The sequence below is a fragment of the Eucalyptus grandis genome, chromosome 5, assembly GCF_016545825.1.
Source record: "Eucalyptus grandis isolate ANBG69807.140 chromosome 5, ASM1654582v1, whole genome shotgun sequence".
Classification (NCBI taxonomy): Eukaryota; Viridiplantae; Streptophyta; class Magnoliopsida; order Myrtales; family Myrtaceae; genus Eucalyptus; species Eucalyptus grandis.
The window spans coordinates 54,365,559-54,390,964 of record NC_052616.1 but is presented as its reverse complement, the minus strand read 5'-3'; the positions used below and the strand labels follow the sequence as shown (position 1 = coordinate 54,390,964).

General features: G+C 39.2%; 1 pseudogene; it reads right to left on the bottom strand.

The window, feature by feature from the left end:
* Positions 1-1,078: 1,078 nt before the first annotated feature.
* Positions 1,079-2,909, bottom strand: LOC120294031 (annotated as a pseudogene).
* Positions 2,910-25,406: the final 22,497 nt, after the last annotated feature.

Sequence of the window (25,406 nt, the reverse complement as noted above, 5' to 3'; positions counted from 1 at the left end):
AACTCAATAATAAAAGAGCGATAGATTAATCTATTTAAATACCATGATATCAAACTAAAATGTTACTTGAATCAATCAAAGAAAGAAGAAGCTCAGAAGATTCGTAAGTATTAGAATAAAGGAAAATATATACATTGGCCTCCCAGAGAAATGAAGTAAGACCAATGGGTTTGAAGCCAGCCTCCATAGACATAACTTAGCGACCAACCGAAGAAAACTTTCATGGAAAGACATCTTATATTGAATGAGTAAATCGAAAGAAGAAGATGGTCTATAATCAGCACCATCAAATGTATTTTCAATGTAAAGATCAATAACTTCTTTAACTTTGAAAAGAAATTAGATACTTACAAAAGGATAATAAGACTATTTGTTCAACAGAAAATGAATGATTTGGAAAATATTTTCTTAAAATAAAAGCTTTTATCACTTGAGATAATTAGTAAATGAAAAACATTTCATTATCAACAACAATTTTTAGTTAAATACTTTTTATGGATAATAAATTATTATTATTTTTTTATTTTTTAAGTGATATAAGTTCAGGAAAATATTGTTTAAATAATTTGTTTTCCGCTAAATAAATGAATCCTAAAAGTTGGTTGAAGAAGAGAGGAAAGTACAATAACCACCTCTCCAAAAGGTCATCTGATTTAAGAGAATTCAATACATCGTGGATGGAGCACCTCAAGGTACCGAAACCCCAATTTTTTAAAAAGTAAAGATTTGGGTCGTCTAGTGGGTCAGATATCGAATACTCCCATATGATTATTTGGTTCTAGATAGAAGTAGTGGGATTCAGTCTTATAGAAGCACAATAATGTCCAAATATGCTTAATTACAATGGATCTACGTACGATTTAGCCTCAAATAGTAACAAACCTTAGACGAATCTTAATAGCTATCATTAATAATAGGTGTAGTCTTGTTTTAAGTGCACACAACCCCCTTTCAGCAATGAACAGCTTATTCTCCAAATTTATAGATTTTGCTTTTTGTACATCATAAATCTCAGTGGAAGGCCAAGGATTCTCACAGCAAGACCGTCCATTAAGAAGGATTTTGGTCACACCACCATTCATTGGGGGCACAATTCAGTAACCGACACGCCATTTGTTGACGAAGGCATAGTCCTCCTGAGAGATTGGTTCGATTTAAGTTCTTCCATTTGAATGCTTGGTCTCAACAAGCTACTTCGGAAGAAGGCGGGATGTTGAGGCGATGGCAAGGTAAAGGAATTGCTGTTGAGCATGAGAACTACGGTTGTCATAGTGGGTCTAATAGTCGGATCTTCTTGAATGCATAGTAAGCAAATGTGAAAGCATCGAAGCACTCCATCTCTTGAATATGAATCCACGATAGCCGGGTCCAACACTTCCAAGGGCCTGCCATCTCTCCATTGATTCCACACCTGCAATAATAAGTTGGGAAAATCTTCACATAATCATGGCATTAATTTGACGACTCATCATGCAAGACATTTGAATTTTGCAAAAAAACCATACATGACCAAGGAATCGAGTAATAGTTATAAAAGTGTTTCTATAGGCTAAAGGACTACGTTTTACGAAGAAATTTCAATTTCACTTGTCGAAAATTACAAAAATGCAGTGTAAATATTTGTTGTGGTAGCATGGTGAAACTTACATAACTAGCAAGATATTCACCCCCGTCCAGTTGGTGGTAGTAGTTATTCTTCTTGCCACAGATGATCTCTAGAAGTATTATGCCAAAACTATATACATCGGATTTCACTGAGAACTCTCCATGCATCGCATATTCTGGAGACTTGTAACCACTGCAAATTCGAACATTAGCCATATGTATAATTGCATATTTTGATGCAGATTGATGAGCATTCTTAAATAGATCAAATGAGCAAGTTTGGCATCTAGTTACAAAGTCATCCATTTTAAAACCAAGACTTACAAAGTCCCCACGATTTTGTTTGTGCTTGCTTGAGTTTGGTCAACTCCAAAAATCCTTGCCATGCCAAAATCTGAAACCTTGGGGTTCATTTCACTGTATAATAAGATATTGCTACATTTAAGGTCATGATGGATGATCCGGAGACGAGAATCTTTGTGTAGATAGAGCATTCCTCTTGCAATCCCAAAAACAATTTTATGACGTAATGGCCAATCCAACTGTCCCCTTTTCTCGGGATCTGTACCTTTGCACCAAAATTCGTTAATGATCTAGCACATAGCACCTATTGGAAAATTCAAGGCAAAGTTTCATCATGCAATACCAAAATATATGTATTCTCATTCAAAGGTAGCTTAAACTATGATCAATTGAAAGAACAAAAATGGCTTAATTTTAAAGTTTCCACAACCAGTGAAAGCTTTGGATATATGATTTCTAGAAAATTATACATTTTGCACATAAGAAGGTTCAACTGTAACATACCACATAAGAAGTAATCAAGGCTTTTATTTGGCAAAAACTCGTAGCCTAGCAACTTTTCGTCTCCCTCCAAGCAAAATCCAAGCAGTCTTACAAGGTTTCCGTGTTGAAGCTATGCAACTAATAGAATTTCATTCTTAAATTCTTCATCACCTTGTCTTGACCTTCGAGATAGCCTCTTCACGGCAATTTGTTGTCCATTAGGAAGTCTACCCTAAAGTGTTTTGTACGTATTGTTAATTCCTTTATAACAACTTAAAAACTAACATAGAAAAGCTTCACATGTTTCTTTTTCTTCGACGTCGTTACTTACAATTCACATGTAAAGCAGTCTTGATTGTTTTTTATAGATATGTCATACGTACCTGGAAAACTTCACCAGATCCACCTTCACCCAACTTATTTTCAGGAGAGAAATAGTTTGTTGTTGCTTGTGTTGTAGCCAAGTCAAATCGCAAGGACTCCACAGTGGTAAGCCCCTTGGCACCTACATTACCCATCAACACAATTTGATTATCACACTACATCAATAGTGGCTCCTTATGGCGTTTACAGGGTTGCCAATGCTTGGCAACATAATCACAATGAAGGCACGGGATTAGACTGGCATGGTTGTTTCCCCAAAGCAATCTTTCCTCTCTTGATTGGTCATGAAGGGAAAAAAAATTCTACAATACTATAGGAAACAAAGTAATGAGATGAATCATATGTCATCATTACTTCTTCATGATGAGGGTAGTGTTAAGTTTGTTAATTGCAATGCGGATGCTACCTATCGTCGGAGGGAATCGTTAAAGATTGGGAGTGTTTTAATGCCTTGTTATGTGGTTGGTAATGGTAAATCTATATCACTCAGGCATGAATGATGGCATCCTAATGGGACCTCGCTAAATGCATATCCGCGGAGAGTAGTCTATGATTCTACTTTTCTTAAAAAATATAATTTCTCACACTAAATGGAAATGGCTCAATGCGAGCTGAAGACTTGATATTAATCCAGGCAGCTATTTGTGGGGTAATTTTTCCCTAGTCTTCTTTTTGCAGCATCGAATGACATTCTTTCCTCTGCTTCAACTTGGGAGATTGTCAGGAATTGAGGCACGCTAGCTGAATGGGATTGGTTGATTTGGCTTTGACCTTAGGTACTTTGGTTTGGATTCGTATTTTGGTTGGCTATACAAGATAAGCTGCCTATATATCTATCAATTAATAGATAATCTTCTAATCAAGGCCAAACTTTCTGTTTTTTGTATCTTGAAAGCACTGAGATTAGATCCTATATTTCTTTGGGTGCAATTTCTCTGAGCAAGTCTGGAAGGTGCCCTTTAGCTTTATTTTCCTCCTAGGGATATTGGTGGTTGGGAATTTGGATTGTTCTGATTTACCAACCTTGAAAGGGAGAGATTTTCATAGGTCCATGGTGAAATTTTTGTGGAATTGATGCCTCTATTTCATCTAAAAGGCCAGGAACGAGCTATTACATTGCCAAACTATTCCTTTTCTTGATGGCATTACACATGCTTGTGGAGTCAAGTATACCTTTGAAAGTTGAAAGAACATGAAGAACCTGATCTTTCCAGTATTGAATATTGTCCTTGATCTTTTTGTTACATATGTTACATTTATGTCAAACAGACTCTTAATTTGAATGATTAATATATCTAATTCCTCATGAAAAATAAAGAATTTTCAGAAGATGCTCAATTTTCATTATACAGATAGTTTATGAGAAAATAAAGGCAAATAGTCAATTTACCATTCTTTCCGTTGATGACTTCATGTCTCTTCTTTCTTTTTCTTCGAAGGACACAACAAGTGAGAAAGAGAAGTACCATAACACCTCCAAGAGTAACAATAATGGCGATGGTTATCATAGTAGATTTTTTACTTTTTCCTGCGCAAGTATCATTACGTGCAATAGATAATTAACAAACTAATCTGAAAAGCTTTTTAGAAGAAAGTGAATGCGAAAAATAAAAGAGAAGAAATCAAAGACAAATTCTTACGTGGAGCACCATTTCAAAATTAGGAAATGGAGATTACAAGTACTATATATGTAATTACTGCATTATTAGTATCGGTATCTGTAACAAGTTACAAAGAGAAATTGTCCGACAAATTACTTTGTAAATCAATTTATAAGGGAGATTTGGTTTCCCGGGCATTGTTCGGAAAAGCCAACTTGAAAGGGCTCTTGTTAGTCGGTCAGTTGACTTTGAGTGGAATCCATCAATGGCAAATTGCTGTCAGTCCCTTGTGGTCCACTCGTGCCCGTATTTACCGGGAAATGTATGCATCCACTCGCTCACGACTTGACTTTAAGATGGCGTTTTTTTGGTAAAAAATTATAAGGAATTCATATAATGTTCATCGTAACATTTAAATGTGTGGATATTATGATAAGATTTATATGATCAATGATTATGATTGTGTTCGTTTAGGTAGATTAAGTCTATCTTTTACTTTTGTCCTATTAAATGAAATTAAATTGACGACAATATCATAATATGATGATGGAAATTCAGCTGCGATCAAACACCTCTTGTAAAGAAAATTGACTATTTCCCAAGCAAAAAACAGTAATTTTAATCTCCGAAATTGCTGCAAAGAGAGGGAAACTAAAAAGAAAAAAAAAATGTAGAACGAAACTAGGTACCTTTAGGTCCGGTTGCCGGAGTGTTGGAAATGGTGATCCATTTTCTAGAATTTCCTAGAGTTGCTAAACTTCTAGAATTCCCTATATAAAGTTTTTGGAATAAAGAGAAAAATGTAGAAGCACATGTGTAGATCTCCCTAGAAGAAGAGAGGATAAGCTACAATCTAGAACTCTCTAGATTAAGCCAAAGTAGACAACATTCTACACAAATCTAGAATGTTGGTAGAGCACCCTATAAATAAGAAAGAGGGGACCACAAATGTAAGAGGGTGAGAGGAGCATGAGATAATACTCCATATCTTGAAGCTCCTCCACCAACACTTCCTTCAACTATTGTAAAATTATTTTATCCAACTAATGAAACTATTTCCCATATCCCATGTTCTTTGTCCTTCAATTATCCTAGTCTATTCCTTGTCCATCATCTATAAGCTACACCATACACTTGCACACAACATCACTAATTAAAAACTATCATCAATACCAAAATCATACTTCTGCAGCACATACATCCAAAATTTTCTAACACGGAGCAGGAGCAGAAGGAAGCTAGACCGGTGGTGGCCCTCCCACCGCCACCACAGTCCCCAACGCGGTAGCATTGTAAAAGCGGTCCTCCCTAAACCTCACGTTGCAGCTGGCAGTCAACACTCTTCCTCCTGGCGTCCCCTGAGGGAGATGTGCGATTGTCCAACGGAGGCATTTGCGGCAGTCCGATGGCGTCAAGTCGGGTGTGTACTCAGCGAGCATGTAAAGCTGTGGCGAGTCCGTGAGCTCCGCCTCTGCAGCGGCCACTTTCTTCCCCGATCTGCTGCTCGGGGCCTTCCATGCTACATCCTCCGAGGCCTCTCCCAGGAGTTGAATGAACCGAGATGGGTCGTCTGTGATGCTCGAGCTGTTCGCATGTGTCGACGCAGGGGCTGTTTGCATGACCGAGTAAATGGGATGATTCGAGTACCTCAGCATGCATAGGTCATACCAGATGATGGAGGTTCTTTTTCCGGGGCATTGCCGGCCAATCTTTTGGGCTGCGGTGCCCATACAGTTGCTGCATGTCAGGGCATCGATGTCGCCACGGCAGAGGAAGATCCCGTAGGCCTGGTCTGGTAGGCTGCCAGCAGTGGCGTTGGAGAATCCGCCGCTGCTGCTGCTGTTGTTGCCGGCAGAATTGGCGGCGGAGGAAAGTGATGAGAGGAGTTCATTGAGGTTTTTTTGGTAGGTGGAACCAGGAAGGAATTGTTTGGTGCCGGAGCATTTGAAGGCGGTATAAGTAAGTGCTGCTTCGCTTGTGTGAGAGTCGCCGATGAACAAACTGATGGAGAAGAGAAGAGGGAGGGAGGGAGATGGTGAAGGACGAACTCATGCTCTGATGGATATATTACCTTTGGCTTTAGTTGGTTCTTGAGATTTTATTGTAGTCTTATCTTTTTAGTCATTATAAGCTTGTGGTCTAAGTATGACTGTCAACAGTACCGTTTGAACTCTGGCACGTAAAATTTCCCCAAGTGAGAGCGAGACGTGCGGGTACCGATACTTAAAAGTAAAGAATCCTATTCTGTCAGCTCTCAGCGGAACTTTCGGGCTCTTGGGCTATGTTGACGTACAACCTTGACTGCCACCGATTCTTGAGATTTTCTTGTAGTCTTTCTTTTTAGTCCTTATTATCTTGTACAAAAGTCCACTGTTGGTCCGTTAACTTGAATAGTCTATCTATTTAAGCCCCTCCCGTTCCCAATATGATCAGATGCGTAACCGACAAAGTTCAACTTGAAAATACCTTTTGCTATTCTGAAAGGCAATTCATGGGACTAAAGGAAATCTGACAATTTGACCAACCTGTTCACAGCCAAGCAGCACCACCATTGTCCAAACTGAATAAAATGCTTACGATGCGCCCTTAACGGAATGCTCGGGAATTGGGAATCAACTCTAACTCAAAAATTACAGAATGAGATATGAGAATTCGCCAATATTCACGGTACTATTTTTAACTTTTGGGAAGACTGAGGCCACATGAAAATATGAGTGTAAGGAACTTAATTGACAGCCAAGCATAGTATTGAATAGCGTAACATGAAAACGTATATTCCGTGTAATCCTAATTGAATTCGGTTCCATGTACTTCACTTTGATCAGGCCGAATATTGATCGACGGGCCCCAATTCAAGACATGCTTTCAATGATTGCCACCTTGACTCGACTATTAAGCCAAGTCACAATTGCTTTGTTGAAAATTTAAGCTTCACTTCTACTCTCCCATAGCTTTTCATGGGTTCAATAGCCATAGAAATCTCCCAAATCCAAGCATATTTGAACTTCGTCGTAACCGTAGACCTCATCTGATTAGAGTAGATAAGCACAACGGCTGAAGGAAACAATAGAATGCTCATAGTTAATTTTCAAACGATTGTCCATATTGATCAAACAAACCTTTTTATTGATCAAAAGAGGAAAAGTAATATATGTTCGACAAGTTAAAACCTCAAACCACAGAGTTAGATTCATTAAAACTAGTTTACAAAACTGTTTTACAAAGAAATATGTAAGATTGTAAGCCATCCTCTAAAAAATCCGTTATATATTGGGATCAATAATAGCCCGATACCTCATGTAATAAATTAGTTGTATAAACTAATCTTAGTAAGCCTAGTATTCTCCTAATACAAAACCCTTGGTTTAGCACTTCTGTCTTGTGCATCGAATTGGATGGATAGAACCAATTCAGTTCCTGCAGGGATCATTGCTTCGCATAATAATGATTTTTGTCTTAAAAAGAGAAAATCTCAAAATCGAAGAAATAAAGATTCGACAATGCCTAAATCAGTGTTACTAACTCTGTAAAAGAAAAAAAAATTGGATTTATTTTTAAACGATTAGTGAAAAATCTGCCTAATTTAGGACAGGTGATGCTATTTTCACCCATAAATAACTAAATCCACCCCCTTTGATGAACACGATCAAAAGAGTTATTTAGGGTGACGCTATTTTCACCCATAAATAACTAAATCCACCCCCTTTACATCAAAAAGATAAACTGGCATCAATTTTTCAATTGCAGTTTTAGGAAATGGCCCACTCCTTCTTTTTTCTATTTTTTTTAAATTTTTATTTAGTATAGTTACCATAATTAAGCATTTCACAGATTTCACTTTTTAGTGTATCAAAGAAAAGTAAATTCTCATATATTCATCTAACATTTTACATGTAAAATTATCTTACTAATAGGAAGAGAAAAAATATATTTTTTGATATAGTATGAAATTGAAAAGTCTCTTCTTCATTATTGATCTTATAGCAACCTCTCTTTTTTTTGTCCGTCTTATATCAAAAGCTCACTTTCTTAGTAAATTTTTTATGAACTTCATTAGTCTAAAATATTTATCAAGTCTATGTTTTGACTATATCAAAACATTTATATTTTTCCTTACTATATTGGCAAGATATTTTTATATAGAGCATGTAATACATTAGAAGAATATCTAGGAGTACACCAAAAACAATACGCACAATGAGGTATCTTGATATTTCTTTTTTTTAAAGATTCGTGGATGACATTAATTTTCGTCAATCCAAAAAATGAAATTCCATTTGCATTTTCCCAAAAAAATTTCTTACTTTATGCAATGTTTTGATTTAATTATATTACATTTACTTAAAAATTTATCCATAATTTTAATCTACAACATAGAAAAGAAGTGAACTTTCTTTTTTGGAAAATTCAATCTTTGACAAAACAAATTTTTATGGAAGCAATATCTTACAAAAATTAAAAAAAGACATCATGCCTTTAATATATATGGAAAATCTACAATAAACAAAACTAAACATATGAAATTCATAACTAATGGTAGATAGAAAAGGAAAGTAAATAAATTTAGGACCATTGATTTAAATTGCAATTAAATGTAGAGGGTAATTTTGTGTTTTAGGTGAAGATTATATGGATTTAGTCATATAAGAGGTGGAAATAGCGCTGTCCTTAATTTAATCATTTATAATGTTTTGTTTTCTAAATGATTGGGCATATTTTGGTTCAAGGCTTGCGGTGCCAACCATAGGTAAGCTTGAGCTCATCAACCTTGGGCGAGTGTTGAATTGCAGAATTGGTGAGCCGCGAGTCGCTGGCCTCAGGTAAGCTTGAGCTCGCCAAGATCATGTTAGCCGCAACCTTGCTTGTGTGATGTCCCAATCCGCCACATCGCCAATCCCTATTCCGTCTTTACCTTAAGTTATCACGCAAGTGGAAGTCTTTTGTAAAGGTTAGCATTTATAACATGAATTATACATGCGTCACTAAAGACATCAATAGTAAAGGGAATCATGCTTTCATTACTTACATACTCATATTTACATCGGGCAACGGAATGTATATCAAAAGAGAGGATTTAATTGGGAGAACTCAAAAAAAAGTCTATCTCCCTAACCCTGCTGTACACCTCGCTACTCTCCATCCATCCATCCAACCCGACTACACGATCCTATGCCCCAAAATGTTACGGTCGTGTCAAACAAACAAGCATGAATACTTCTCCACACTCCGATCTACACCAACTCCTACTCCTTTACATCATTCTCATTACCTGCACCAGGTCCTATCAGTCAACCGTCCATCAACACAAATATGGCAACAAAACGGTACGAAATCAGGTTAGGTGTCCTATGTCCACTAACAATACAATTGTGTACTAAACAAACATCGTGCTCGGAAAATCCAAGTTAGTGAACTCATGGTGCTCACCCTCTAACACCACGGGCGCTCCATAGTGGGAGATGGGGGATGCAGGGATTGGCAACATAGCTATTAATCTGAAAAATAATAACAGGAGTGAGCTAATGCTTAGCAAGAGAAACAGTGAACTCATAAACCGCTCAATCTAATTGATTATTGATTCCTAGGACACAATATCTAAGTAAGCAAGCACACAAGTATGACCGCATGACATACCTTAGGCCATTTACAATCACACAAGTAGTGCCAGCATGCACTTATGCAACACGCGTCATGTTCAATCACATGAGTCACACTACTATGCAATGGATGCACCACACTTCTCATTTGTCGTGCACAATATCATCGGGGTCCATCCCTGTTTCACTGCTCTACCAATACATGTAGGCGGATCTAGTAGTGACCTTTCATTCACTAACTAGGCATTCACGGTTCCCATATGCCAGGCATCCCTACTCCAGGGTGTCTTGATTGTTAGTTAGGGCATTCGCCTTCGACATCCACTCCAGGCCATCATTAGGCATTTGAGTTGAGCGTCAAGGGGGTTTGTCACCAGCCTAGGCATCCCTACTTACAATCAGGGCATCTTGGTTATTAGTCAAGGCATTCACCTCTGACGTCCACTCCACGCCATCATTGGACATCCAAGGTTCATTAGCCTTGGGCATTACATATATCAATCCATCTCTTGTATCACAGACATATTGCACTAATGCAATGACATCGCAATCATACATTATACAATGTACCCCATGGGATACACGTGACACCAAAATGACCACTAAGTCATCACAAACAATTCACTGACTCACAGCACACTAAAAAACAAAAAATCCTCCCATTTCTAGCTTAAATTTCACGAAAAAAAACGGTATTATATTAAAGCCAATATATTCCATTGGGTAGCCAAATGAATGCAGTTACTATCATTAGTAGACCACAATTTGAGATTCCATCGTCTTCCCATAGAAATTTAATAAAACTAGGACCAAAGGAAAAACCGATCAGAATTGCACCGCTGCAGAAATCGAAATTGAAATTGAAATCAAAATCATAATAAATGAACTCGAAAAATTCTAAAATTTTAATATGCTATAGGTACTTTAAAAAAACATTTTTCATGAAGAAAACTAAGTCCAACACAATTTGTATAAAGAGCAGCAAGTTGCAAAAAATAACAAAGAATTTGGTTCACTAGAACAGAGCGTCCGATCTTCAAGATATACTCATCTAACAGCCTTAAACATGTCAAAAAATCTAGAAATTTGGATATATTATAAATTAGAATGTCCTTTACAACTTTTATGACGGGAGCAAGTCCAAAATCGAAGAGGAAAATTTTATAAAAATTCAGGAAGGTAATCAGGTCACTGTTCCTACTACGCTGGCCAGATCAGACACCGTAAATGAGTAGGCCTCCGTACCAATCATATCACCTAATTGATATAGGTATATCAAGATGTATTGTACAACTTTCATGTGGAAGCCTCAAATTTGAACCACAACAAACTCCATAAAATTAACAAATAGATAAGGTCTATCGGTTTCCAGTTCAGGAAATCCAATCCACAGTGCACGATTTCATGAAATTCTTGCATCGAATGGATCCCATGAATTCTTAGGGCAACCATCAAACCATACAGAGCACATGCGAATTTATCGTCAATCATAGATCAAAAACTCCTACAAGCTAACCACAAATACCAAAACCACATGCAGCACAATCCGAACCTCAAAACCAATATGCATGTCATTTTTTCCTTCAAAACACACTTCCACAGCATCTCAACAGCTCTATTTCATCATCACAGCACACATGCAAAGCCGCAAAAACAAACAAACATGGGGAACAACAACAAATATTCCTATTCTACAAAACCAAGTCCCAAGAAGATCAAAGGAATTAGGAGAATGCCGCTTCTCCTTGCCTTGATGATCGTAGCACTTCGGTTTCCTCCTTCTAGGCTCGCCGTCAGCTTGAGAGTGTCCTGAGGTTGTTGGTTAACTGCGATGAGAAGGAGGGAACGAGAGAGAGAGAGAGAGAGAGAGAGAGAGAGAGAGGTGCTTGGCGAGAGAGAGTGTAAGAGAAATGAGAGATGAAGAAAAATGAAGAAGAAGTAGGGGCTGCCAACTTAGAGGGAACGATGAGGAGGAAGATCTAGGCTTGTTCAAGACTCTTCTTGCATGAAATCTTAGTGGCCAAGGAGAATAGTCTTCATCATGACCCTAGTTTAGGCTATTTTAAGCATATTTTGGAATTTTAGCCATTTTTGCATGGCTTGTAATTGGCTAGAGGGCAGCAATATTGAAATAAATTAGTAAATGTGTCATAATTTCATGTAAATAAGACCTAGGTGGCTGGCCATATTAATTCATGCACATTAGAGATTAAATTAGGTACTATAGTAAGACTTTGGTACATACAATAATCATACAAGGCATTATTAAATTGTCTTGAGCCCTAAGTTCATCCATTAAATTAAATCATCTATACTAATAAGATTTGTCACGACTAATTAATTAGTTGGACGAAATTTGGTCCATCATAGCTTGGATCTAGTGAACCCCGATCTCAACAGCCTTGTCGCGACCTATCCCTCGAGGGGAGGGAATAGGTTTAGGGTATTGCCTAAATGACGACCTAAGGACCATGATTAGGCGAGAGCTCTCCCATGCCCATACCTCGCGTAACATTGGGGTATTCTTAAAAATTTCGCAAAAATGAGTTGCCACTAGCCTATTGGGGTTGGCTAGGAACCAAGTTAGGTATGAGAGTGTACCTCACTTTCTACGCAACTAGAGAATCTAGGGTCGGGAACTTGATTACGCTAATTGACTAATTAGTGCCATTTCGATACCTAATCTTATTCATTTTAAGAGAAAAGATTTTTGTCAGGCAATTTGGGTTGATTTTACACTTATCTACTAATATGTGAGGTGATCATGCGGGTGCGCAATCATTAAAGTAACAACTTGCAACTAAAATCATAATTGCAGTAAACTTTAGCCGTGCAATCAAACATAATTAAATATGCAAATTAAACATGCCATATAATCGAGGTGCAAGAAAATAAATGTCTAATTATGCTAAAAAGGCAAGACATGCCAATTTCTAAACAAACCTAACATTTTTTAATTTTTGAAGTTTTTAATTTTTTTAAATTTTTTAATTTTAATTTAAAAAAAATGGGTGAACCGGGTCAAGTCTGGTTTGACTTGACCTGGGTTCCCGGATCGGGAAAGGCCAAATTTGGTAGGCCCCAATAGGACTGGGCTTGAACGACGGGCCCCGTTTAGCTAAAAAATAAGCCCACCTAAAAAAGAAACCTAAGTAAACTAAGCCCGGCCCAACACAAGAGAAGAAACTAATATTAAACCGGCCCAAAGGCCTTGCTTCGGCCCAGACGCGGCTTGCATGAAAGTCAAAACCCTACGTGGTTCGCGACCCACGCCTGACCCGATTTTTTGCTGAAACCCTACCCAGCCGCGACCCAATAAACATCTTTCTCTTTGCTCGCGGCTGAGGCGTCGCTGGGCAGATGGACAGTGACTATCGGCTTGGTGGCGGTGGCGGCGACAACGGCCTTGACGGCAAGTCATGGCATGGTGGCGGGGGCTCAGCGGCCGACTCAGGTAGCCTGGTGGCGAAATAAGTGGCGTGGGCGACGGCAAAGCAGCATCTAGTGGCGAAACAACAGCAGCAGGTGACAGCGGGGGAAGCAACACAGTGGTGGTCGACAGTGTGCCTTGGCAAGGCAACAACGGCCTTACGTGGTGGATCTCGTGGTGGGTCGGGGCTGGTGTTGCGACAGGGCTGACTTGACACGGTAGGGACCAAGCATGGTGGCAATCGTCAGGGATGGCGGTTGTTGGAGAGGTGTGGTCAGTGGCGGCACAGGCGGCCCTTTTGACTAGGGCATGACGACACCGCCTCGGCGGGTGAGCAAGGGTAACCCTCGACCTCTGAGGTCGGGGTTGCCGGTGGCTGCAGCGAGGATGTCAGTTGAGGCTGGTAGCGGTGACGGTGCCGAGACTCCCTTCTCCTCTCTAGTCTTCACTCTCCCTCTTTGGTTTCTCTCTTCTACTTTTTTTCGTTTCTAGTGTGCTGTCTTTCTCCTCCTCATTCTCCCCCTTTGCTTTTCTAGTTTTTCTGCTCTCTCCTCTCTCCTTTCTTTAGGGTTTCACATGCGACGATGGGCCTAGGAGGAAGAGTTGGGGTGTGGGCCGAGCCAAGGCCAAATCAGGCCCGATCCGATCCCTCTTAAGCATTTTTTTTTGCTTTTTTGTTGTTTTCTTTAAATTTAATTAAAAATAATTTTTTAACTTTTTTTTATGCACTTGAAAATTAGGTGTCAACAGCTGCCCCTCTTTGAATGCAACCTTGAAGAGGTTATATTCGAGGTTGCATTCAAAGACAGAAGTCACCTAAATTATTTTGGCGATAGAGAGACCTTAGGTGCATAGGCACGTATCAGGTCGGCGGAAAGGACTCAAAGTTATGGAAGCATGTTTTGTCAATAAAAGGAAGAAAGACCCCAGGCTCCAAAAGTACGCCATGTCATAAGAATAAATAAAGACTCCGAGCTACAAAAGCATGCTATGTCATAAGAAGAAGGAAAACCCGGGCTACAAAAGCACACTGTGTCATAAGAAGAAAGAGTGTCATAAGAAGAAAGAAGACCCCGAGTTACAAAAGCACGCCATGTCATAAGAAGAAAGAGAGACCTCGGGCCGCCGTGTCATAAGAAGAAGAAAGACCCCGAGTTACAAAAGCACGCCATGTCATAAGAAGAAAGAGAGACCTCGGGCTACAAAAGCACATTGTGTCATAAAAAGAAAGAGAGACCGTGTCATAAGAAGGGCTAGGCAAAAGCACGCCGTGTCATAAGAAGAAAGAAGATACCATGTCGTGTCATAAGGAGAAAAGAGAAGCAAAGAATGCCGTGTCATAAGAAGAAAGACGCCGTGTCATAAGAAGAAAGAGAGACCTCGGGCTACAAAAGCATGCTGTGTCATAAGAAGAAGGAAAGACCCCAAGCTACAGAAGCACGTCGCGTCATAAGAAGAAAGAGAGACCCTGAGCTACAAAAGCACACCGTGTCATAAGAAGAAGGAAAGACCCCGGGCTACAAAAGCACGCCGTGTCATAAGAAGAAAGAGAGATCCCGGGCTACAAAAGCATGTCGTGTCATAAGAAGAAGGAAAGACCCGGGTTACAGAAGCACACTGTATCATAAGAAGAAAGAGAGACCCCAGGCTACAAAAGCACGCCGTGTCATAAGAATAATGAAAGACCCCGGGCTACAGAAACACTCCATGTCATAAGAAGAAAGAGAGACCTTGGGCTATAGAAGTACGCCGTGTCATAAGAAGAAAAAGATGAAGTCTCACCGTGTAACAACGGGTTTCGACTAGACTAAAAAATGATATGGTTTAAGATTGACCATGAACCTTTGGAGATGACATGGTTTAAGGCTGACCATGAACCTTTGTAGATGATATGGTTTGAAGTTGACCATGAACCTTTGATTTTTAGGGAAGCACCCGCTAACCCCTTAAAAACTGCATGGGTTCATTGAGGAATCCTATCAAACTCCACTTGAGCAAATGTCATTAGGGATGTCATCAAGAGACGTATTGGCAATATTGCAACATTAATTGAACAAGCTAATCAAGCTAAGTCCGACTGATTTAAAGAACATTCGATGTCAATCAACATCATGTGACGCAAAACTGTCATCTTGTTCGGGGATGTATCATTAATCATCAAATTCTCTAGGAGTCAAGTTCTTATTAGAATGACTACGATTTGTGAAAAAGGCTCATTAAGCATGCCAAACTAGAGCTTCCTTGTTAGAAAGGATTTCTCACACACTCTCGATAAAATGGCTGCTTGATCCCATCCATTCATGTGAGAGATAACTGGTTACTGAGGGTATCTCACGTAACCCATGTCAAAGGCTTTCAGAAACATTCACAATGAGCACAATCTGATCGATTAGAAAGGTCTTTTGAAAAGACCACAATATAGGCTTGGTTAGGGCTTAAACAAATGGATTATTGCTTTAAGGCTAATAAAGGAACATTTGTTGCTATCTTCATCAGATTTACAAGTCGAGAACTTGGAAGATAAGATAAGATAGAATTACTTCCACTCCTTCAAGGAGTAGCTTCTTAGTGGTATTCTCATTTTCACTCAAACCAACCCAATCAAAAGAGACTTTGGAAGAGGGTTGTAATGTAGACTGGGAAAGGCTTGAAAAACTTAAAATTTTCAAGAAGGTTTTTAAGAGTCGGTGATCGTCATGGCATCGTGACCAGGTCACTTGACCTTTTGAAAGCATTTAGCTTTTGAAACACTGCACATCTCATAAATCCCTTGACTAATCATTTTTGCATGGAAGCTTTGCTCTTTTCTCTAATTTCCTTTTCTCTTTGCGATGATGTTTTATCTCTTTCTTTTTTTTCCCAGGTACTTGGATTTTGATAATTTTTCTTTCATATAAGATGCAGTCTTTTGGCTCTTTTTCTTGACGGACATTGGCCTTACTTTTACCAGGCACATTGCTTTTTCATGCCCCTAATTTTATCGAACTTTTTGCTCTTTGAACTTTTGGAGCTCTTATGACTTCCGAGATGTTTTTTCATGTTTTCTCATCAATTGTTGATTGTATGTGGTCAATCCTTATGCATTGCCCTAGTGAAGGGAGATGATCACTGCTCGGGATTCAAAAATAAAAATTCAGACCCAAATTGGTTAAAACAATGGGTATCAGTGTTTGGGTAGAGAAGGAAATGCTCTTCTTCACCTTGGGATAAAGCTATCATCAGAAGATTGATGCAAGTGAAAGTAATAAAATCTTTCTCAATCTTTTGCTCTACAACACGATCGTAACCTTCCTATGCTGCCCCAACGTAAGGTCGTTCTCGACAAGGGTACTTTGAAAGATCATCTTTATTCGGCTCAAAGGGGTAGCAAGAGATTAGTACGATGCTTGGGATTGATGAATGAAACTCCTTTATCATTTCGATCTTTGCGCTCAATGCGAATCTTTTGTTCTAAGAGAAGGTCGCTTTTCACTCAACTCTCAAAAGTGTTTGAGGGATGTGTTTGGAAATGGCTTACCTTTCTTCATCTTAAACACTTCTTGTTTGGCATGATTAACATCTCCATTTCACTTTGTCAAGATCATCTGAGTAGATCAATCTCCAATCTCCATAGGGAAATTTGATTCAAAATGAATAACCCTCAAAATGAGAAAACAATTTTGAGATAAAAAGCATGCTCAAAAAGTTTGTCAAAAGTTTTTTTTTCTTTTCTCAATTATTCATTTTTGTGCTTGTCTCTAAGAAATTGCCAAAGGTTCTTTTTTGTAATGAAAATTCTCCTTTTTTTTTTTTTGAGAAGAAGAGTACTTACTTGTGGCATGGCGACCCGGTAACCTTGTAAAGAATGTAAAAGAATATGTTAGTGCAAAAATATTTAGGGATTGAAATGTTGGAAACAATACATTATTACCATTCATTCGCTTTCATCATTTGAGTGCTAATATCTCTTAGATTCACCTTCGTGGATATTTGGTAACTCGACAATACCTTTCCCCTGCATTCGCCTTTAAATGTTTGATGCTTTCTTGATTTCTTGGTGGAAGGTGCTGCTTCTATGGTCAAGGTGCAACCTTTTTCCATTTGTCACCCTGTAAGAAGGAGAGATGAAACGAGTTATCTCCATTCTTAGTTAGGTTCAACTGAGAAACGATACATCCTTCTTGATGAATTTGACAATGTTGTTCCAGCACACTTCATTGGTGGGTGAAGGAGAGATTTTTCTCTAAATCAAACATTGCTATCCCACTCTTTATTTGACAAACCTTTTTGTTTTGTTGAGTCTATCCTGTACCAAAGAAAATGATATGTCATTCATTTATGTTAAAGAGAATCAAGTTTAGGAATGAAATACATCATTTTCCAAAGTCGGGTGATCAACATCCCAAGGTATCTCTTATGGAGGAATGGATAATATTGCCCCTCTGTTTCATTTGAATCTTTCTTTGTTTAAGATGAATAGGACTTAATAATGCTCCATCGCATTTGTTGGAACATTACAAAACTTAGTACTCTTGATGTCTCCCTGACAATAAAAAGAAAGTCATGTTAGAAACGGTATCAGAAATGAATAATTGGAATCGATACAGTTGACTCTTCCTTCGAATTCGCCATGCTTGGCAACTCCCTTCCTTTGTCTCATCATGCAAAGTGAACAAGATCGACGGGCTATTCTGACTCCTAAGTCATTTGCTAATAAAGAAACTTCTTAGAACGGAATTCAACTTCGTTTCGCCTTTATGGAAGATTGGTGTTGACGAAACTTCGACGCATGCTTGCTCCTCAAGTTCCGTGAGCCTACGGTTTTATCTTTTAGAAGGGGCCGATGCCGATCTCAGATAAACTCCTCGTCCTGCCCAAGAAAGCGACCACATGAAGAGAGGGCCTTAAGCAACGTTTTCTTGAAATTCATTTTGGAAGGTAGACGTAAAGGTTCGCTTGAAACACTTTTGAATTTGTGTTTTTTTCTTTTTTATGATGATTTTCCTGAAACCGAATTCCATTATTAAAAAATGTGACTCGCGTGATTTACAAAAGCAACAATTGAATTCACAATCAAAACTCCAAATGGAAAACATGATTCTTAACAAGAATGAGAACAATAATAAAATACAAGAAACTCTTGTACAGATAAGAGTAAAAATCAACACTTATCCTAACTCTAGAATTAACTTCTTTATGTGGTCAAACACGAGAATGTCTAGGAGTATCACGCCTAATCTGTAAAATGACAGCAATGTCAGTACGTGAATGAGAGGAAGTTATCTCTTAATGAGGTCACTTCTTACAGCAAAATCGAGGTCACGATACATGCTCTATAGTCCTTATTACGAGATTTTAGTATTTCACCAAGATTTTATCATAAGAGAAAGGACATCATTAAAAGATTGATTGACGGCTATCAATTGAACATTCACTCTTATTCTAAAAGTTTTATATGCAAAAGTGGCATTTTTTTTTTTTTGAAGAGATTGATTTTATGATTTTACTCTTGCAAAAAATGAAGTGACTTCTATTTTGAGAATCTTACACAAATGTGATTTGCATTTTGTCCCAAAATGTGAAAAGGAAAGAATTTGATTAAAAATGTAATCTCAATTTTTGAGCCCAAATATATAATCACAACTTGCGAGCTTTTTATTTTTTATTTTTTTTAATGCGATTTCGAGCCCATAACTAGAAATTTAAACAAAACCATGTGTTCAACAAGGCCCAATTAAAGTGTTTAAAACTTGCATTCAATGTTCACTTATCAAAAGTGATTGCCAATTTTTTTCAATTACAAGCCTACAGCACTGAGGGAAATCGATTGATGTTCACGAATTTCAAGATGAAAGTTCAATACAAAATAAGCAAATAAAAGGAAAATGATACTTACAATGGGCACCAACCTTTGTCTCTGTTTTTTTTCTTTTTAATTACATAGATATGCACATGGGATGAGATTTGATTTCTACTATATATGGCTCAAAATGGAGCCATAGGATCACCGGACCGAACCAGCAGGCTTGTGGCTAAGTCGTGTTACCCATGACTCCGGCTTCGTCAAAGAACCGACCCGTGTCGCATGATCGCAGACCAAGATGGGGACCTCTGACATTAAGAAAGAAATTTCGAGGTTGAGATGTGCGACTCGTACTACATGATTGTAGTTGGAGTGGTATCCACCTCAACACCATCCTAAGTGATCCTATGCAGCCTAGGTCCGGTGGTAGGTCGTGTGTGCTACGGTGTAGTGCAATGCAAAGGATACATACACAACAATTTATAGGCAAACAACATTCCGTATATAAAAAAATAAACCATACATTCCTACACCTCCCTACAAGATAAATGTAAGCGAACAATTCCCCTTATACCTCCCATTCTCCAAAAAAAATATTAACATCTTTAATGTTATGGGCGTATTTGGAATCCCTGCTACCAAATAGAAATATTTTTGAACAAATTAATTTTGGCATAAGTCCTCTAAGGTTTAAAACCAAAACCAATCGCAACCTATCCCTTGGGTGGGTTTAGGGGGGGTTTAGAGGTATTGCCTAAATGACGGACCTAAGGCCCATGATTAGGCGCGAGCTCTCCCAAGCCCATACCTCGTGTGACATTGGAGTATTCTTAAAAATTTCGCAAAAATGAGTCGTCACTAGCCTATTGGAGTCGGCTAGAAACCAAGTGAGGTATGAGAGTGTTCCTCACTTCCTACACAACTAGAAAATCTAGGGTCAGGAACTTGATTACACTAATTGACCAATTAGTGCCTTTCGGTACTTAATCTTATTCATTTTAAGAGAAAATTTTTTTGTCAGGTAGTTTGAGTTGATTTTACAGCTATCCACTAACATGTGAGGTGATCATGTGGGTGTGCAATTATTAAAGTAACAACTTGCAACCAAAATCATAATTGCAGTAAACTTTAGCACGTGCAATCAAACATAATTAAGTATACAAATTAAACATGCAATATAATCAAGGTGCAAGAAAATAAAGGTCTAATTATGCTAAAAAGGCAAGACATGGCAATTCCTAACCAAACCTTACATTTTTAATTTTCAAAGTTTTTAATTTTTAATTTTTTTTTTTAAAAATAATTATTTCTAATTTTTTAAAAGAAAATTGAATTTAAAAATGGGCGAACCGGGTCGGGTCCGGTTTGACTCAACCTAGGTTTAGCTCGATCAGGGGAGGGCCAAATTTGGTAGGCCCCAATAGGACTGGGCCTGAACGGTGGGCCCAGTCCAGCTCAAAAATGAGCCCACCTAAAAAAGAAACCTAAGTAAAATAAGCCCGGCCCAACACAAGAGAAGAAACTAATATTAAACTGGCCCAAAGGCCTTGCTTCAGCCTAGACGCGGCCTACCCGAAAATCAAAACCCTACCCGGTTCGCGACCCGCGCTGACTTAGTTTTTGGCGAAACCCTACCCCGGCCGCAACCCGATGGACATCTTTCTCTTTGCTTGCGGACGAGGCGTCGTTGGCGGAATGGACAGTGACTATGGGCTTGGTGGCTAGATGGATGTATAGTGACGGCTTGCAGCAGCAAGTGGCGGCCTTGAACGGGGGCTCAATGGTAGGGCGACTCGAGCGGCTGGTGGCGGAATGGCGGTGGCAAGTGACGGCGAACGCGAAGCAGCATCTAGTGGCGAAACAGCAGTAGCAGGCGACAGCGGAGGAAGCAGCACGACAATGGTCGACGGCGTGCCTTGGTGAGGCAACAACAGCCCTACGCGGTGGATCTCGTGGTGGGTCGAGGCTGGTGTTGCGACGGGGCTGACTCGACACTGCAGGGACCCTAGCACGGTGGCAGTCATCGGGGATGGTGGTTGTTGGAGAGGTGGTCGGTGGCGGCACAAGCAACCTTTTCAGCTAGGGCCGCGACAACACCGCCTGATTGGGAGAGCGGGGGTAACTCTTGACCTTTGAGGTCGAGGGTTGCCGGTGGCGGCAACGGTGCTTTGGAGACTCCCATTTTCCTCTCGATCCTGCTCTCCCTCTTCGGTTTCTTTCTTTTGCTTTTTTTGTTTCTACTGTGCTGTCTTTCTCCTCCTTGTTCTCCCCTTCGCTTTTCTGGTTTTTCTGTTCTCTCTCCTTTCTCCTTTCTCTAGGGTTCACACACGATGAAGATGGGCCCACGTCGTGCCCGTTGTAGCTTGGTACAAAGGCAAGTTGGGATCCATAGTCTGCTCTTGCATGTGTGTCTTGCATGTGTGTTTGAAATGGTGGTAAATCTCGGATGTTTAGGGTGTGAGAAACCGAAGCTAGAGTGTGTTGTTCTTGAAAATGTATTCTGTTCTCGTCTATACCGCCTGACCCAGAATGTTGTAGAGGTTTTTATGTGGGTTTCGAGTCGGATTTTGGCTTCGACTTATTCACAAAAGTTGTAGAAAACATCTCAAAGTATAACATAATAAAATTTGGGACAAAATGGCTGAGTTTTGAGGGGTGAAACCCTCCCTCTACGAAAATGCTAGATCTGAAACTGTTTCGTCGACCTCTGTGTGGTTTTGTGTGTTGCATGTCACTTTTTACTAAGAATTTCACTTCAACTTCTTCCCAAAAGTTGTAGAAAACGTCCTGATTATTAACATACTCAAATATGAGGTAAAACTAGTAAGTGTAGCCTAGTGAAATGATTTTCTTTTGAAGACGGTAGATCTGGAAGTATGGTACTGGACTCCCGAGACTTCGTGGACTAAATGGTAACTATCCTTTGAGAATCTCACCTAGATCCCTTAATGAAAGTTGTAGGGGATCTCTTGAGGCATAACATATCAAAATTTCAGAGGAAATGATGGAAGATAAGTAGGTGAAACCTTGATTTTTCGGAGACAGCTAAACTGCACTGTTCTGTACTTGGAACAGAAGCTTCGACCGTGTATAGTAAATTATCTAGAGAGAATCTGGCCTAGATGTCTACATGAAAAATCTACCTTAGGATATTGAATATCACCTGGTAAAATTTCATAATTTTTGGAGGTCATTCGTGTATTTTAATCGAAATATTTCAAGAACTGCACAATCTGATTTTATCCGAATTTTGCATGCTGTATTGTGACATCCCGATTTTCCAATTCTATTTTCAATAAATTGAGACGAGCATTTTGTTGGCACACATATAGCTCTTTTCCTTGAGTCGGCCACTCATGTGAAAACTAGTCTATTAGGTGAAACCGTTAAGAAATTCTAATACATCAGACTCGAGAATTTGACTAAGAAGCGATCTTTCGACCAAGCTAATCTGCAAGGGTCATTACGACACAATTAAAAATCGATTAGAGATTGGAGATAGGTCGACTCGACAGAGGCATGTGATCAGGTGTGGGTGATTCCATCAGATCGCACAATTCTTGTCGATCGGCATTAGACCGACTTTTTTGTCGATTGGGTACCCTATGTTCGTATTTGAAACCTTAAGATTACCCCGACAACCGAAAGTCGCCAATGTTTCAAAGATGTACATTGTGGCTTGAGATGATCAATCACAGGTCAAATGCATGAAAATTTCTAAAGGCTACCCAGTAGGTTGAGCCGCGCTAAAATCGTGCTAAAGTGAAATTAACCGTGGAATTGAAATCGAATTCAGAAATTGGAAGTCAGGGTGTGTCACAAATTATTTTAGGATCATTGACTCATATTCGGAAGATTTTTCATGTAATTAGAATTTTTCAGAAATTAAATCAGAGAATGGCTATTTTGGCTCGAGAAATTAGTAGGCCCGCTTTTGGTCTTGCTTTTAGGACTTAAGTTGGTTCTATGGAAAAATGAAGATGTGAACTGAAGTGTGGTGACATTAGATTAATTTTATGGACTTCAATTGGACTCAATTGGGAGAGAATTGAATGGAATTAAAGAAATTAATGTACAAAGTTTCGTGCCCCGGTGGAAAAATAAAATGGACCCATTGGAGAAAGGTTGTGGGAGATAGTGGAGTGTGACATCATCCATGAGGTCATGGTGGGTCATTTTTGTTGGGTTAAAGAAAAGAAAAAGAAAAGGGAATGGTCCCATCTCTCTCTCTCTCTCTCTCTCTCTCTCTCTCTCTCTCTCTCTCTCTCTCTCCTTCTTCTCTCTTCTTCCTCTCTCCCTTCCATTGGTTTCTCCTCCATCCTTGTTGTGCGAAGATGAGAAAAATGCAGAGGAGAAGCTGGTGCAGCCATGGCCGTATGCTCCCGCTCGCACGTCGTCGTCGCCGCCACCGCTGCGTGTCCGCCCCGCGCCACCCGCGCACCGCTCGCCGGTCCACTCGCCTCTCCGCTCGCCTGGCCTCGCGTCACAGCTTTTGCATCAGCTCATGCCGAAGCCATTCGGCCACCTCTAGCCACCGTTCGGGCCCCGCCTAGGTTCGGTTCGACCCCTTAACCTTCCCCGGTCCTTCTCCATCTCATCCAAGCTCTGAATCTACCCTTTCTCGCCTCAAACCGCAGCAGACAGCAGCTGGAAAAATGGGTATGACAGCTCGGTTTTGGCCCATTTTGGCCGGCTTCCCGACCCCGGATGCTTGGCCCGCTTTGAAGAAAGTTGTTCCCCTCGGCGTCCCCGTCGTTTTGGTCTGCTCGGCTCGTCATTTGAGTGAGTTTAACTCACTAAACCTTGATTATAGGGTTAATGATGCTTTAGGTGTGTTTAGTTTATGTTAAGTGTTATTAGGTGGTTAGTTTAATTTAGTTAAGAATAGATTATATTAATGTGCTTGATTAACTTAAAGTTGGTTTAATTTAAGGCTAAATGAATGCTTATATTAATATAAGCTTTGACATGACATAAATGAATTTACTTTTGATTTATTTAAATATCTCGGAATTATTAAATAATTAAATAATATATTATTATTTTAATTATTAAAATATTATTATTTAATTATTTTCGGAATAAATTTAATTATTTATTAAATTCGAAAATTTTGTGGGGACCCTAAATTCTCGAAATTAGTGCCGACCCTAAATTCTCATAATTTCGTGCCGGTCGGCTCTTTGTGAAGTCAGATTTTGAAATTGAAGATTAGATATTATAAATTGAGTGTAGATCGTGAAAGATATGGATATTATTATTTAATTGATTTTCGGAATAAATTTAATTATTTAATAAATTCTGAAAAATTATTTTGGAACCTTATTTTCTCATAATTTCGTGCTGATCGCTGCTGTGTATTTAGAATTTGAATTTGATGAATGGATGTGGTAAATTGAGTGTTGATTGTGATAAATAGGGATTTTATTCTTAAAAACCCAAGTGTTGGGTTTTAATGCAAAAATTGGATTTTCAATATTATATTAAATAGTGAGGTTTGAAAAAGTGAGATATTGGCTTTCGATTCGAAATTAGCATGCCCCCACATACGTGAGTAATTTCTGGAATATTTTTAATATGAAGAAAAATGGCTGGGATCACTATCTTAAGTAGAAGCGTTGAGTGAAATGCAAAGTGTCCGGGGCCAGTATGATTTGGCTGTGTGATAATTAAGAGGAATCGTCCGGGTGTTGAGCCGGACTTGCCCCTATATGGGATGCCCACGCGGTGGCTGCGGGTTGCAGTAGATTCTAGGCCCATGCTCCTTCGGGAATGCTATCGATTTACTGACGAAGCCGCGCTCCATGGGGGTAGGCGATGCTTGGCTATATGCCAGTAGATAGCCGAACTACAAGTAGGCTATGCCCTTGTGTGGCAGTGAATAACAATTGGAATGCATGTTGAGTGTTGTTGATGTGTCGGATTATGGGTCGGAATTATGTGGCATGGAATGGGACGTGTCATAATGATTTAGTCTTATAATCAGGACCCCCGCGGTTGTTAGTTATATGAAAGTGAATGCGTTCCGGTTGTTTAAGTTTTTATTACTGCATATGATTGAGTGATATGAACTGTGCTAACTTGCAGGAAGGAGCTGAGGCGAGGTAAGTTCTCTGTGTGATGTGATTAGGCCACCCTTGGGCGTATTTTCTTTCTAATAGGGGTTTAGGGGGTTGAACTTGCTGAGACATTGTCTCATCCTAGTTTGGGGATTAAAATTT